We start from the raw sequence: 16,958 nt of genomic DNA, 5'->3' as shown, positions 1-16,958 counted from the left end.
AAGCCTAATATGGTAGTTGTAGGAGATTCAATAATTTGGGGGACAGATAGCATCCTTTGTAAGCAAGATCAAGAGTCCCACATGCGATGTTGCCTACCTGGTGCCAGGGTGAGGGACATCTTGAACCGGCTTAAAAGGATATTGGAGAGGGAGGGGGAGGATCCAGCTGTTGTGATCCATGTTGGGACCAACAACATAGGGAAGAGTAGGCAAGAGATCCTGTTTGGGGAGTACCAGGAACTAGGAGCTAAATTCAAGAACAGGACCTCAAAGGTTATAATCTTGGATTATTACTCGAGCCACGTGCAACTTAGCGTAGGGATAAGCAGATTAGGGAAGTAAACACATGGCTGAAGGAATGGTGTGGGAAAGAGGAGGTCCATTTCATGGGACACTGGCACCAGTACTAGAATAGGAAGGAACTGTACGGGTGATCCAGGCTCCACCTGAACCAGTCTGGGACCACAGTCCTAGCGGAAAGGATGAATAGGGCGGTCATAAAGATTTTGAACTAGTAAATGGGTGGGGGGGGGGGTGGCTTGGGGGGTCCAGGTACACAGATCATTAAAATGTCATGGACAGGTACAGAAAGTAATCAAAAAGGCTAATGGAATGCTGGCCTTTATATCTAGTGGACTAGAATACAAGGGGGTAGAAGTTATGCTGCAGCTGTACAAAGCCCTGGTTAGACCACACCTGGAGTACTGTGAGCAGTTCTGGGCACCACACCATAGAAAGAATATATTGGTCTTGGAGGGAGTGCAGCGTAGGTTTACCAGAATAATACCTGGATTCCAAGGGTTAAATTACGAGGAGAGATTACACAAATTAGGGTTGTATTCCCTAGAATTTAGAAGGTTAAGGGGTGATTTGATCAAAGTTTTTCAAGATATTAAGGGGAACTGATAGGGTAGATACAGAGAAACTAATACCGCTGGTTGGGGAGCCTAGGACGAGGGACAGAACCTAAAAATTAGATCCAGACCTTTCAGAAGTGAAGGTAGGAAACACTTCTACACACAAAGGGCTGGATTTTACAAACCTCGGTGGGTCCATGGCGGGCGACGTCCATGGCAGGTGCTGACCTCGCAGCTGTCTGGATCCCGGCCTCTGGCATGATTTTATAATAATAGGGCTTTTTAAGCACACCCTGCGAGGTTCCCGGTCAATTAAAAGGAAGCGGGTCTGATGACGTCATTTGAAGGGACCTTAAAGGGACCATGTCCAAATTGAATTTGACAGTTCTGCTGTCAGTGTTCTGCAGCATTGAGGTGCTGCAAACACTGACAAGCACTGCACAAAGATGCACGGCTGCACCCAGGCTCTCCCATGACTCCCTCCATATGCTTATGGAGGTAGTCACAGCACGCAGGGAGGCCCTCTTCCCTTCCCATGGGCGGAAGAGACCTCCCCAGGAGACCAACGTAGCCTGGTTGCACATTGCACAGGAGGACCAGGCTGCAGTGGCGCAAACCTTTCAATGATCTCAGTAGATCACGAAACGTTACTGCAAAGCCACACTCAACCTCATCCTGCTGTGCCACTCATCACATTCCCATCACTCTGCTTTCCTGACCCTACTCCTGCACATCCTTACTCACACCAACTTACCTTGCATCTCCACCCATCCCTCTCAATCTACATTATCACATCCCCATCTCACTAGCCACCCCTCACACTCACCCTCATCCTTGTCCAATCGTATCAACTAACAACACACAAGGGTAGGCATTTGGATGTTTTATGCAATGTTCATGTAAAGTTTCTGTTAATGTGGTGTTAAACATTGAAACCTTTATTTTCAACACTTTGCGTTCTTGGACAGATTTGTGTGCACTTTTGGAAGTGTCTTAGTGAGTTCCAGTGAATGGGGAGACATAACGTCCCCACCCCTCCACCCCCCCCCACCAATGGTGATGAGTGTGAAAAGAATGGCTTGGACATTGTAGGGATGCTTTATGGTGCTGGCGTGGGGTGGTGCCAGCCTGGCACATAATGTGGCAGCCAGGGTGTACAGCATCAAGTGAAGTAAATCTGGCTATGGTGAGGCCATCGCTGGCCTCCCGGGCAGCAACGTGCTCAGGTGCTGATGCCCTGTGTCCTGTGCAACATCAGGTGATTGCAGAGAAGGTTGGTGTAGTTGTTGGTGATGTTAGGGTGCCTGGTGATGTTGGTGTTAGGGCTGATTGTGGAAGGATTCTGAGGACCAAGGTGAGATTTTTCCAAGGGCATCGATGTTGCTGGAATATATGGCAGCTGAAGTTGAGGTGACAGAAGCAATCTATCAATGGTGAGAGAGCTTGCTCCAAGGAGGTGACAGTGGATAGAGAGTTTACTCCAAACACTTCCAAACTGCATGCAGCTCAAAAGTGTCTTCCAAATCCTGATGGCTCAAGCTTCTGACATTGGAAAGTGAACAGCTGTGAAATGGTGGCTTTTATACCACTTTTGCAGCTGTCACCTATTCACAGCAATGGCGAGTCATAGAGAACCTGACACACTTATCTGATGTGATCCCCGAGTGATGGGAACCTCATGGAAAAGTTGGAAAAATGGCAAGAAGGTGGTAAAATGCCGTTCAACTACCTTTAAAGACCCTCTTAACTATCTCAATTGGCTGACCTGCTGCTTAATGCCAGGTCTGCAAAGCGCAGGCAGACCCCGCACTTGGGAAACTGACACAGAGGCGGTTTCAGACCGGGATACCGAGCTGCTGTCAATCTATTAGATTTTGACAGTGGACCTGCCTCCAAACCCGCCCTCTGAGTAGCGGAGAAATTCCGGCCAAAGGGTGGTAGAAGTTTGGAACTCTCTTCCCCAAACGACAGTTGATGCTAGGCCAATCACTAATTTTAAATCTGAAATTGATAGATTATTGTTAACCAAAGGTATTAAGGGATCTGGGCCAAAGGCAGGTAGATGGAGTTAGGTCGCAGATCAGCCATGATCTCATTAAATGGTGGAACAGGCTCGAGGGGCTCAGTGGCCTACTCCTGACCCTATGTTCCTATGTTTTGTGTGGTGTTAGTTCATGGAGTGAGGTGTGATGGGGACTTGTTTTGTTTTTTGTGGTGTTAGTTCATAGAGTGAGGTGTGATGGGGACTAGTTTTGTTTTGTGTGGTTTTAGTTCACGGAGTGAGGTGTGATGGGGACTTGTTTTGTGTGGTGTTAGTTCATGGAGTGAGGTGTGATGGGGACTGATGTAAAAGAACTACTAGGCACTTGGTCTAAGCGTTAAACAAAGCTTTAATCAACTGTTTTACAACATGGAAGTCTAGTTGTGTCCTTCACTAGTTCCTGTTAAAGAATGTTCCGAGCAAGCTGGGCCCATGCCCGAGTATTTATACTCTCTCTGGACAGCGCCACCAGCAGGCCGCCCAGTATTATTTCATAAGTCATTTCCACATGAATGACAAGATTCATGTCAGTCTTCCCGCCTGAAGGATTGGTAGTCCGGCAACTTCCTTCTACCGGATTAATTGGACTGCGAATAGCCGCAGTTGTTTGGATCTCCGTTTGTGGCCGGAAGGTACGTCTCCTTGGACCGTGTCGTGGTCCCTGGGTCGCTTGGTTCGTAACGGCGGACTGGCAGAGCCCGTGTCGCCTTGACCGACCTGAGGGGGACTGGGGGAGACCGTGGCCTCGGGTGCGGGCCCCCACCGGCGCAGAGCTGGCTTCATACTGCTCAGTAGTCGGTGATTGACTGGTGTCCTGGCTTCAGGTGGTCATCCTGTGGGGAGCGCTCTGTTCCCCGGGTTGACCCAGCGGAATAGCTGGCAGATCCCTTGACGTCCCGGGTAGGGCGTCATCCTTGGAGGAGAGCAGAGTATCGGCGGCGTCCTCGAAGGAGCGCAGAGTATCGGTGTCGTTAATACGGATCCCTCTATCGATTGGGTCCGTGGGACCGATTGGGCAGGGAGCCAGATCCTGCAGTGAAACTGTGGACTCCTGGTCATCAGGGTACCGCACGTGCGCGTACGTGGGATTGACATCCGTCAGTTCCACTTCGTCGACGAGGGGATCACTCTTGGAGGATCGGACAAATCTTCGGAGCAGCATGGGGCCAGGAGCTGCCAACCATGATGGTAGGGATGTCCCATGAGTGGAGCGACGCTGGAACCTGAAGAATCGTTTGTGAGGAGTAGCGTTGGTGGATGTAGAAAGGAGAGACCTGATGGAATGCAACGCGTCAGGGAGCATAGTTTCCCACTGCTGGTCTGATAGGTTGTGTGACCTCAGTGCAAGACGAACAGCGTTCCAAATGATAGCGTTGTATCTCTCAACCTGTCTGTTTCCAATAGGATGATACGGTGTCATTTTACTTGTGGCAATTCCCCATTGGGAAAGATAACTTTTGAGTTCGCTTGACATGAAGGAGGGACCCCGACCAGAGTGGATGAAATTGGCCGTACCGCAAAGGGAAAAGCCCTGATCGAGGCATTTGATCACTGTGGAAGTAAGCATATTGGGACAGGGAAAAGCAAAGGGAAAGCGTGAATATTCATCCACCATGGTAAGCAAGTAGGTGTTTCGCGTTGAAGAAGGCAGTGGCCCTTTAAAGTCAATGCTGAGTTGCTGCATAGGCTGTGTAGCATGTATGAGCGAACCATCCGACGGACGGAAGAATTGCGGAATTAATTCCTCCTGGTACTGCTCAGTTGAGACAGCTTTGAGATTACAGTCTTTGCTGAGCCTGCGAAGCTTTTAAAGGAATTCGTCAAGTGATACCCTGGGTTGTTGTCGAGTTGTGGCCAGTACGTGCTGAGCAAAAATTTTGTTTCGGGCCTTAACATATAGTTGCTGCAGTATTTGGATAGCGGAGTCATAGTATACACAGTCTTCGATATAGTCAAACAGATGAGGAGATACATAATTGGCAAGCATTTGTAACTTATCAGGAACATTCTCACCACAAGCCCCGAGGAAGTTGCCGAAGGTACGATACCAGAGTTTCCATTCCTTAGCAGTTGTAGGTGAATTCGGGTCCAGGTCAAGACGGACGGGTCTGAGTAGTTTCTCCATGATGGATTGATTACTACGTCTGGCTCCCTTCTACCGTTTGAGTCGTAGCCATCTATTCCCAAAATCACTCGGAGCGTGGGGCAAGTTCCAGTTGATTAAATTGACGTAAGAAAACTACTAGGCAGTTGGTTGAAGCGTTAAACAAAGTTTCAATCAACTGTTTTACAACATGGAAGTCTAGTTGTGTCCTTCACTAGTTCCTGTTAAAGAATGTTCCAAGCAAGCTGGGCCCATGCCCGAGTATTTATACTCTCCCTGGACAGCGCCACCAGCAGGCCGCCCAGTATTATTTCAAAGTCATTTTCACATGAATGACAAGATTCATGTCAGGGGCTAGTTTTGTTTTGTGTAGTGTTAATTCACTGAGTGAGGTGTGATGGGGACTTGACTTGTGTGGTGTTAGTTAATGGAGTGAGGTGAGATGGGGACTTGTATTGTGTGGTGTTAGTTCACGGAGTGAGTTGTGATGGGAACTTGTTCTGTTTTGTGTGGTGTTCATGGAGTGAGGTGTGATGGGGACTTGTTTTGTGTGTTGTTAGTTCACGGGGTGAGGTGTGATGGAGTCTTGCTTTGTTTTCTGTGGTGTTAGTTCACGGAGTGAGGTGTGATGGGGATTTGTTTTGTGGGGTGTTAGTTCATGGAGTGAGGTGTGATTGAGACTTGTTTGTTTGGCGTGGTGTTAGTTCATGGAGTGAGGTGTGATGGGTTCTTGTTTTGTTTTGTGTGATGTTAGTTCATGGAGTGAGGTGTGATGGGGACTTGTTTTGTGTGGTGTTAGTTCACGGAGTGAGGTGTGATGGGGACTGTTTTGTGTGGTATTAGTTCACAGAGTGAGGTGTGATGGGGACTTGTTTTGTGTGGTGTTTGTTATGTATTGTGTGTTCTCCTCCCACCTGTGGTGGTGCTGTCACAGGAGATAAATGGTTGGGTGTTCTCTCGGTTAAGTTTAGCTCTCTTTGTTTGGAACTTTCCAGAACTTCCTTTCCTTCCAATAAAGCACTTCATGTTTGAATCTCTGAGTTCTGAGTCCTAAATTGTGTCTAGGTAGAAAGGTACCGACACAACAAGTGGCGATGAGGATCGGATGAATCTGTGTTGTGGGAACTTTATTGTTTTCGACTACAAAACACTCAGAACAGAGATTGCAGCATCACATTAACGTTACGGCAGTGAGTAAACAGAAATTTTAATTTGAAACGTGAGATTGCTACTATATTAGGAAACATCGGTGATTTTGATGAAAATGTGGAGCAATGGAGCGCTTATACGAAACATTTTGACCATTTTGTATTGGCGAATGCGGTGGCAAATGGAAAGGTCGTGCCTACCTTTTTGAGTGTAATCGGGCCGAAGACATTCAATTTACTTCGCAGCCTCATGCAGCCAGATAAGCCAGGAACTAAAACATATAAGCAACTAGTGGACATTCTTGGAGCACATTTTTCACCGAAACCCCTGGTTATTGTTGAGAGATTTAGATTTTGTAATGTATGTACCTTTAAGGGAGAGAACTGCTTTTTACAGCTCCTGTATACTGTAGTACCGGCAGTGACCACACCTGTATATAAACCCTGAGTTGTGACCTGTACAGTTAGTTCTAGAGTAACCCTCATTCAGTAAACACCTGTTGTGCCGTTTCTCCTGCAGTCTGTGTCTTATTATACACAGACACAACATTGGCGACAAGCAGATTCGAACCTACCTGCAACTCTGCATCACCTCCCAGGGATTCGCTCCTGGAGAACAGTGGAAGGAGGTCGAGTCCAGAAGCACGGGCGTCGACCACGGGCAACCGCCCAGTCATCCAGCGGAGATTTGAGCATCACAGGGGAGGCTGTCGAGAGCCAGGCTTGGCTTTCCAGTCACAGTGGTCCAGCAAAACGGGCTGGCAACAGGTACTGCGCAGACCCTTCCCGGACAGCAGCGGCTAGAGCCGACCGAGCGGCACAGAAAAAGGCCAACCAGCGTCGACGGGGGAGAGAGAGAGGGCAGAGCGCACAGGGCGCAGCGGGTGTTCAGGACCGAGCGGCGTCAACGGGGAGAGAGACGAGAGAGAGCAGAGCGCAGCCGGTGTTCAAGGGCCGAGCAGCATCAACGGGGGAGAGAGACGCGCAGGAAAACGCGCAGAGCGCAGCCGGTGTTCAAGGGCCGAGCAGCGTCAACGGGGGAGAGAGGCACGCAGGAAAACGCGAGGCGCTGCCATTGCCACGAGGACCGCAGAGAGCGGCATTGGCAGCAGCGCAGGAGCAGCGCACGAAACTCACAGGGCATCGCCATTTGCCACGAGGACCGCCGAGAGCGGCGTTGGCAGCAGCGCGGGAGAGGCCATTTTAAGTCGCAGCGGGGAAGAAAGGAAAGCGCGGGAGACGCCATTTTAAGCTGCAGCGGGGAAGAAAGGAAAGTGCGGGAGACGCCATTTTAAGCCAGTCTAACCACACCCAAAAATGCCGAAGATTGGCAGTATCACAGCGTTCGACAATGAAGTTGAAGATTGGACGACATATGTTGAACGCATAGAAGTATACTGCAAGGCGAATGAAGTGCCAGATGACAAGAAAGCGCTGGTATTGTTGAATTCAATGGGTGCAAAAACGTATGGCTTACTACGAAACCTAGTAACCCCAGAGAAGCCAGTAGAAAAGGATTTTGAAAACATAGTGTGAATCCTACAGGACCACTTAAATCCCACACCGCTGCTGATAGCAGAAAGATTTAAGTTTCACAAAAGGAACCAGCATAAAGATGAAAGTAATGCTGAGTATTTAACGGAACTGCGCAATCTATCGAAACACTGCCAGTTTGGAACAGGACTAGCAGATACTTTAAGGGACAAGTTTGTGTGTGGGCTTCAAAGTGAAGGAACCCAGAAACGGCTTCTATCAGAAAAGGATCTTACGCTGGACAAGGCTTTCAGCATTGCAGTATCACACGAAGCAGCAGCACGGGGCGCTGCAGAGATACAATGGAGACCGCAAGAATATGGCACAAATGAAATGTCATACGGAACAGTGAAGTGCTATCACTGTGGCAGAACAACACACGACCATAATGATTGCTGGTTCAAGGACAAAGTGTGCAGACAGTTTGGAAAAGTAGGACACATAGCAAGAGTCTGCAGGTCGGGAAAGAAAACCAGCAGCAAGAAATCTCCACAAGAGAAGTACAAGAAGGTACATAAGGTGACGGAGAGTAGTTCAGATGAACAGAAAAGTGATACAGACTCCGGAAGTAAGGAGCTGGGTTGTCTGAAACTGCATAATGTGATCAAAACGGAGGATCACCAAACTATCTGGGTCACGCTCAAGATAGCAGGAGTCCAAGTGAAAATGGAATTGGACACAGGATCAGCCCTAACAGTCATAAACCGAAGGGACTACAAGCGGCTATTCTCACATATACCCTTGAGAGATACAAAGATTGTCTTGAAGATGTACATGGGGCAAAAAGTCTACCCCAAAGGAAAAATAATGGTGAACGTTACATATAACGGCAAGGAAACACCAAAAATGGACCTATATGTATTGCCAGATGGAGGACCACCACTACTAGGACGTGAATGGATCCGGAAGATACAGCTAGATTGGCATTCCATACAAGCACTAACTGTAGATGCCGAAAAGGATGACGATGTCACACCTGGACGACTGTCAAAAATGCTAACTGACGCACAAGAAGTGTTCCAGCAGGGACTCGGAACACTAAAAGGCAAAACAGCGATGATCAAAATAGAGGAAAATGCAAGCCCAAAGTTTTTTAAGGCCAGACCGGTACCTTATGCGATCCGCCCAGCCGACGAAGCAGAGCTGGAAGGTTTGGAACGTTCAGGAGTACTGTCCAAAGTGGACTGGAGCGAGTGGGCTACACCCATCGTTCCTGTAATGAAGAGGTTGTTGAGTAATACGCCTGGGGAACCAAAAAAGGTTCGCATCTGTGGGGACTTTAAGGTGACAGTGAACCCAGTCCTTCACACTGTACAATATCCGCTTCCGCGGATTGAAGATATTTTCGCCTCGCTATCTGGAGGGAAACGCTTCACTATGATTGATCTGGCCCAGGTGTACCTGCAAATGGAGGTAGAAGAAGCCTCGAAACAGTACCTCACGATCAACACTCAAAAAGGTCTCTACCAATACAACCAGCTGGTGTTCGGGGTAGCATCAGCTCCGGCTATTTGGCAAAGGGCAATGGAACAAGTCCTGCAAGGGATTCCAGGGACCCAGTGTTATTTGGACGGCATCCTGGTCACGGGCGAAAATGACAGTGATCACCTCGCCAACCTGGAGCAGGTGCTCACTAGATTGAAGGAATATGGGCTCCGAGCTAATCGCCACAAATGCGAGTTTTTCCAGAAGCAGATCTCGTATTGTGGCCACGTTATTGATAAAGAGGGGTTACATAAGTCCCCTGAAAAGATTGAGGCAGTAGTCAAGGCTCCAGCACCGGAAAATGTGTCACAACTGAGGTCGTTCCTCGGGCTGGTGAACTACTACCATAAGTTCTTGCCGAATTTGTCGACCGTACTACACCCACTGAACACCCTACTGCAAACGGGGGTACCATGGAAGTGGAGTGACGAATCATGATCATAATCATAATCAACTTTATTGTCATTGTTAGTGCACAAGTGCAGGCTTGCGGCTCCCGAGAGCAAAGCATTGATCACATCAAAAGAGGTGTTGGCTCATTTCAACCCAGCAGTACCAATTCGGTTGGCATGTGATGCATCACCCTATGGCATTGGAGCGGTGCTGTCGCACAAATTCCCGGACGGTTCGGAGAGGCCAGTAGCCTTTGCGTCTCGGTCACTAACCTCAGCCGAGTGTAACTACGCCCAGATTGACAGGGAGGCCCTCAGCCTAGTGTGGGGAGTGAAAAAGTTCAATCACTATCTGCACGGGCAGAAGTTCACCTTGCTGACTGACCACCAACCACTTGTCTCCATCTTTAATCCAAAGAAGGGCGTTCCGGTGATGACTGCGCAACAGCTACAAAGATGGTCCCTTTTTCTAGGGGCGCACCAATGTGAAATCGAGTATAAGGGCACGAAACAGCATGGAAACGCTGATGGGCTATCACGCCTGCCACTGCCTACTGTGGAGGAAGCACCAGCAGTGGATCCTGTCGAAATATTTCATTCGACTATAATTGAATGCTTGCCAGTAACTAACGCTGGTATAGAGAAGGAGACCCGAAATGACCCGACACTGTCTCGGGTATATGATTTGACAGTGAAGGGATGGCCAGCACATGGCGACTCACTGTTGCCAGCATTCTCATCCGGAAGAGAACAGCTGTCAGTATGCCAGGGGACCTTGATGTGTGGATCCCGAGTGGTAATTCCACCCAAGTTAAGGGAGAGAGTGCTCAATGAGCTTCACGAAGGCCATCTGGGAGGGGTGAAAATGAAAAGCCTTGCTAGGGTTTATGTGTGGTGGCCGGGGATTGATCAGCAAATCGAGGACCTGACAAAGAGCTGCTCAGGATGCCAGAAGGTCCAAAATGCACCACCACATGCCCCTCTACACCCGTGGGAGTGGCCCTCATCTCCATGGCAATGGGTGCATATTGATTTTGCTGGTCCATTCATGGACTCAATGTTTTTAATAGCCGTGGATGCGCACTCGAAATGGCCTGAGGTGATCAAAATGTCCTCCACCACCACGGAGAAAACTATTGCAGTCCTACGGACCATTTTTGCCAGGAACGGCTTGCCAGAGCAGATTTGCTCTGATAACGGACCACAGTTTGTGTCTGAAGAGTTTGGAAGATTTATGAAAAGGAATGGGGTAAGGCATTACACATCCGCCCCGTATCATCCAGCCACAAATGGATTGGCTGAGGGGTTCGTACAAACCTTTAAAAAAGCAGTAAAGGCCATGTGCGATGACGACATTCCACTGCAGCATAAGGTGGACAATTTCCTGTTAGCCTACAGAAATGCGACACATGCAGTCACCAACCAGGCCCCGGCCATGATGTTCTTTAACCGAAGGTTGAGATCTCGTCTGGATTTGCTCAGACCAAATGTACGAAGAGATGTTGAGAGTAAGCAATTCCAGCACATCAATGAGAAGCTGACAAGGAGCTTCAATGCAGGGCAACCAGTCTTGGCCCGCGACTACCGAACAGAGAAATGGCAACCAGGAACGATATGCACACGGCAGGGGCCACTAATGTACACAGTGGATGTTGGGGAGAACATTGTGAGACGCCATGCTGACCAGATCCTAGAGTCACAGGAATGAGTCAACCCCATGTCTCAGCCATACGTCCCTGGTGAGGAACCCGACGTACAGGTCGCATCTACCTCAGAAACAATAGCATTGGAAGCTGATGAATCAACTGACGACAGGGTGCTAGAATCGCCTCCGCACCAAGAGCGAGACACTCGGGAAAGGCGTTATCCAGAAAGAATCAGGAAGCCTCCCCAAGACTGAATTTATAAATAGACTATTTTCAGCTAATGTTGCATGTTAAAAGTGTTAATTGTAATTAGTTTGATATTTAATTGTTAAATGAGTGTTATGGTACTGTTAATCTAAAAGGGGAGGAATTGTAATGTATGTACCTTTAAGGGAGAGAACTAATTTTTACAGCTCCTGTATACTGTAGTACCAGCAGTGACCACACCTGTATATAAACCCTGAGTAGTGATCTGTATAGTTAGTTCTAGACTAACCCTCATTCAGTAAACACCTGTTGTACCGTTTCTCCTGCAGTCTGTGTCTTATTATACACAGACACAACAGATTTCACAAACGGAATCAAGAGGAGGGGGATTCAGTGACGATGTTTATTGTTGCTTTAAAAAGGTTATCAGAACACTGCGAGTTCAAGGAGGTGCTGAAGGACACCATCAGAGACAGACTTGTGTGTGGTCTGCAAAATGCAGCCACACAGAAGCGCCTTCTTACTGAGGACAACCTTACTCTTGAAAAGGCCATTGAAGTTAGTGTCTCCATGGAGATGGCGGAAAAGGAGGCTCACCAGTTGAGTTCAACGGGGAGAGTTCACAAGGTGTCGTCTGAGCCTAAAGGTGCGCGGAACGGCACATGTTACCGTTGTGGGAAAACGGGCCATCACGCTAATGACTGCTGGTGTACGGAGCTGGAATGCCGAAATTGTGGCAAAAAGGGTCACATTAAACGCGCCTGTAGAGGTAAAAAAAGAACAGACAGAGCTGGGAAGCATGGAAGCAAAATGTCTGTATTTGGACAAGAGAGGAAAAAGAGTGTTCATTCAGTGCAGTATGATGGAACAAGCAAAACAGAGGGGAGCGACACCTCTGAGGAGGAAGAGGTGCACATACTGACAGTTGCAGGTGATTCAAATGGCTACTGGGTGTCACCACTGGTGGAGGGACAATCAGTGCGGATGGAGGTGGACACAGGCGCGGCTGTGTCCCTTGTTTCAGACACTGTCTACAACAAAATGCTAAAGCATCTTACCCTTCAGCCAACAAACATTGTGCTAAAGACGTATACCGGCGAACCTGTGGCCATGAGAGGCGCCATTGAGGTGACAGTTAAATTGAACGGACAGACTGCAAAACTGCCACTATATGTGGTAAAGGGAAATTACCCATCGCTACTGGGACGTGCGTGGCTAGAGAAAATCATGCTGGACTGGCCTGCAGTCCACATGATGTCAAAAGGGGAGTCAGGTCTGACTGCAGTGTTAAACAAACATGCAGAACTCTTCAATGGGGAACTTGGGAGCATGAAAAAGATTAGCGTGAGACTGGACATTAAACCTGACAGCAAGCCGAAGTTTCACAAAGCCTGACCTGTACCCTATGCAATTAGGCCAAAAGTTGAGGCCAACTTGGCAACGAAGCTTTTGCCCAAGCAAAGAAAGCATTGCTGAAATCAGAGGTCCTGACACACTTCGACCCAAAGCTACCCGTGCAGCTAGCATGTGATGCATCACCATATAGTGTGGGAGCAGTCATATCCCACATCATGCCTTCGGGTGAAGAGAAACCTATCGCCTTCGCATCTCGCACCTTGAACAAGGCCGAGAGTAACTATGCGCAGATCGAGCGCGAGGCCTTGGGAATCGTTTTTGGAATTCGAAAATTTCATCAGTACCTGTTTGGGAGAAGGTTCACACTCCTGACAGACCACCGTCCATTGACTTCAATCTTCGGGCCCCACACCGGAATACCATCTCTCGCTGCAAGCAGGATGCAAAGGTGGGCTTTACTGTTGTCAGGACACACATACGACATCAAATATCGCAAATCAGACTTGCACGGCAACGCAGACGGTCTCTCGAGGCTACCCTTGCCTGTTACTCCCCCAGAGCCTCGTCAGATAGACATCTTCTACTTTAGACAAGTGGAGGGAGCACCTGTCACTGCAGTTCAGGTGCGAAGGTACACCCGCAACGATCCAGTCCTGTCTGAGGTAATGGACGATGTCATTCGAGGGAGAGCTATAGGAGATTCTCCTAGTTTGAAACCTTACGTTTCAAAAAGAAATGAGCTCTCCGTCCAGGCAGGTTGTCTTCTTTGGGGATGCCGTGTCATCATTCCGCCACCTCTGAGGGAACCTATACTGCAACAACTTCATACAGGCCACAGTGGGATGGTTTGGATGAAGGAAATGGCAAGAAGCTACTTCTGGTGGCCAGGTCTCGATGGGAATATTGAGGAGAAAACCAAAACATGTTCCCCATGTCAAAGGGTCTGGAATGTTCCACAGCTGGCAACCCTACACCCCTGGGATTGGCCTGCAGAAGTGTGGCAACGAGTACATGTGGACTTTGCCGGTCCTTTTGAAGAGAAGATGTTTATGGTGGTTGTAGACGCTCGTAGCAAGTGGCTGGAGGTCGCTGTGATGAGGTCTACCACGGCAGAGAAAACAATTGAGAAACTTGGTGAGATGTTCAACCGCTATGGCTCACCGGAACAACTCGTAAGTGACAACGGTCCACAATTTGTATCACAGGAGTTTGCAACCTTCCTGCATGTGAATGGTGTCCAACACATCAGGTCTGCGCCCTATCATCCCTCTACTAACGGCCAGGCAGAAAGGTTCATGCAAACTTTGAAGCACGCCTTGAAGGCATCGCAAGGTCAGGGCTCAATCCACCAATGTCTGAACAGCTTCCTGTTGTCCCACAGGAACGAGCCGCCTGCCACAACCAAAACTTCCCCCGCTTCGCTCATGATGAAGAGGCAGCTGCGGACAAGTTTTGACTTACTCAAACCTCCAAGGGCAGAGCAGGTTGTCCATCGTCAACAACAAGCTCAAGTTGAAAAGAGAGAGAAAAGAGCCAAAGAGAGACAGTTTCATCCAGGAGAGCACGTCCTAGCTCGAAACTACAACACTGGACCGAAATGGGTTCCTGCTACGTCGATCGCGCAGACGGGCCCTGTGTCTTACACGGTTGAGACTGCTGAGGACGTCGTCTGGAGAAGACACACAGATCAACTGTTGCTAGGAGCAGAGACAGCCACAGAGGCTCCAACAGCTGGTTGGCCTGAACTGTTTCCGGATGATACCGCAAACCAGCATCCTTTGCCACAGTGCTCTTCTCCAACACAGGAAGTCAAAGAGACTGTTCCACCTGTGCAAACTCCTGACTTTCAACTGACACAGGCACCTTCTCCATCCAGGCCTGTGTCAATGCCTACTGCTGTGGAAGCCAGCGATGACCGCCGGTATCCTGTCAGAGAGCAGCAGCTTCCAAGACGCTTGGATCTGTAGGCTTAGCGACTTACCCACAAGACTGGGGCAGAATAAACCCTAGGGTAATGTCAGGGTTTGAGGCAGTCTACCTCTACCTTAGGTTCATTGAGTGCATTGAAAGTAACTTACCTGTTGAGGAATAATGTGGACCTTCCATTTAAGAGGGGAGGAAATGTTATGTATTGTGTGTTCTCCTCCCACCTGTGGTGGCGCTGTCACAGGAGATAAATGGTTGGGTGTTCTCTCGGTTAAGTTTAGCTCTCTTTGTTCGGAACTTTCCAGAACTTCCTTTCCTTCCAATAAAGCACTTCATGTTTGAATCTCCTGAGTTCTGAGTCCTAAATTGTGTCTAGGTACAAAGGTACCGACACAACAGTGTTAGATCATGGAGTGAGGTGGTGTGATGGGGAGTTGTTTTGTTTTGTGTGGTGTTAGTTCACGGAGTGAAGTGTGATGGGGATTTGTTTTGTTTTGTGTGGCGTTAGTTCACGGAGTAAGGTGTGATTGGGACTTGTTTTGTGTGGTGTTAGTTCATGGAGTGAGGTGTGATGGGGACTTGTTTTGTTTTGTGTGGTGTTAGTTCACGGAGTGAGGTGTGATGGGGACTTGTTTTGTGTGGTGTTAGTTCACGGAGTGAGGTGTGTTGGGGACTTGTTTTGTCTTGCTCCAGTCTACTTTGGACAGCACTCCTGAACGTTCCAACCCTTCCAGCTCTGCTTCGACGGCTGGTCTGATCGCATAAGGCACTGGTCTGGCCTTAAGAATCTTTGGGCTTGCATTTTCCTCTATTTTAATCGTTGCTGTTATGCCTTTTAGTGTTCCAAGTCCCTCCTGGAACACTTCTTTTGCATCAGTTAGCATTTTTGACAGTCATCCAGGTGTGACGTCGTCATCCTTTTTGGTCTTAACCTTCAGTGCCTGTATGGAATGCCAATCTAATTGTATCTTCCGGATCCATTCAAGTCCTAGCAGTGGTGGTCCTCCATCTGGCAATACATATAAGTCAATTTTAGGTATTTCCTGGCCTTTGTATATCACTTTCACCCTTATTTTTCCTTTGGGGTAGACTTTTTGCCCCGTGTACGTCTTCAAGACAATCTCTGTAGCTTTCAAGGGTATATGTGAAAATAGCTGCTTGTAGTCCCTTTGGTTTATGACTGTTAGGGCTGATCCTGTGTCCAATTCCATTTTCACTTGGACTCCATCTATCTTGAGTGTAACCCAGATAGTCTGGTGATCCTCCATTTTGGTTACCTTATGTAGTTTCAGACAACCCAGCTGCTTGCTTCCGGAGTCTGTGTCACCTTTCTGTTCGTCTGAACTACTGTCCATCACCTTGTGTACCTTTTTGTACTTCTCCTGTGGAGATTTCTTGCTGTTGGTTTTCTTCCCAGACCTGCAGACTCTTGCTATGTGTCCTGCTTTTCCACACTGTCTCCACACTTGGTCCTTGAACCAACAATCCTTCTGGCCGTGTGTTGTTCTGCCGCAGCGATAACACTTCCCTGTTCCATAGGACATTTCATTGGTGCCATATTCTTGCGGTCTCCGTTGTATCTCTGCAGCGCCCCTTGCGGCTGCTTCGTGTGATACTGCCATACTGAAAGCCTTGTCCAGCGTAAGATCCTTTTCTGATAGAAGCCGTTTCTGGGTTCCTTCACTTTGAAGCCCACACACAAACTTGTCCCTTAACGTATCTGCTAGTCCCACTCCAAACTGGCAGTGTTTCGATAGCTTGCGCAGTTCCGTTAAGTACTCAGCATTGCTTTCGTCTTTGTGTTGGTTCCTTTTATGGAACTTAAATCGTTCTGCTATCAGCAGCGGTGTGGGGTTTAAGTGGTCCTGTAGGATTTCTACTATGCTTTCGAAATTCTTATTCACAGGCTTCTCTGGGGTTATTAGGTTTCGCAGTAACCCATAAGTTTTTGCACCCATGGAATTTAACAAAACCAGTGCTTTCCTAGCATCTGGCACTTAATTCGCCCTGCAGTACACCTCAATACGTTCCACATATGTCACCCAATCTTCGACTTCATTGTCGAACGTAGAGATACTGCCACTCTTCGGCATCCCTGGGTGTGATTTAACGGTCAAAAATGGCGTCTCACGCACTTTCCTTTCTTCTCCGCTGGCACAAAATGTCGTCTCCCGTGCTTTCCTTTCTTCCCGCGCTCGCCCTTCTTCTCCGCTGCGGCTTCTAAAAATGGCGTCTCCCGCGCTCTTCCTTCTCTGCGGTTCAA

General features: G+C 48.4%; 1 protein-coding gene across 1 annotated transcript in view; it reads left to right on the top strand.

Annotated features, from left to right (window-relative positions):
• The window catches only part of LOC147113672 (transmembrane protein 26-like), a 204,184-nt gene that overhangs the window by 20,298 nt on the left and 166,928 nt on the right, over window positions 1–16,958 (top strand). The window lies entirely within an intron of this gene.

This window comes from Somniosus microcephalus, chromosome 8 (assembly GCF_052327205.1).
Source record: "Somniosus microcephalus isolate GS21.2 chromosome 8, FLI_Smic_1.0, whole genome shotgun sequence".
NCBI classification, from domain to species: domain Eukaryota; kingdom Metazoa; phylum Chordata; class Chondrichthyes; order Squaliformes; family Somniosidae; genus Somniosus; species Somniosus microcephalus.
Note: the sequence above shows the minus strand (reverse complement) of the source record. Positions and strands in the feature narration are given on the sequence as shown.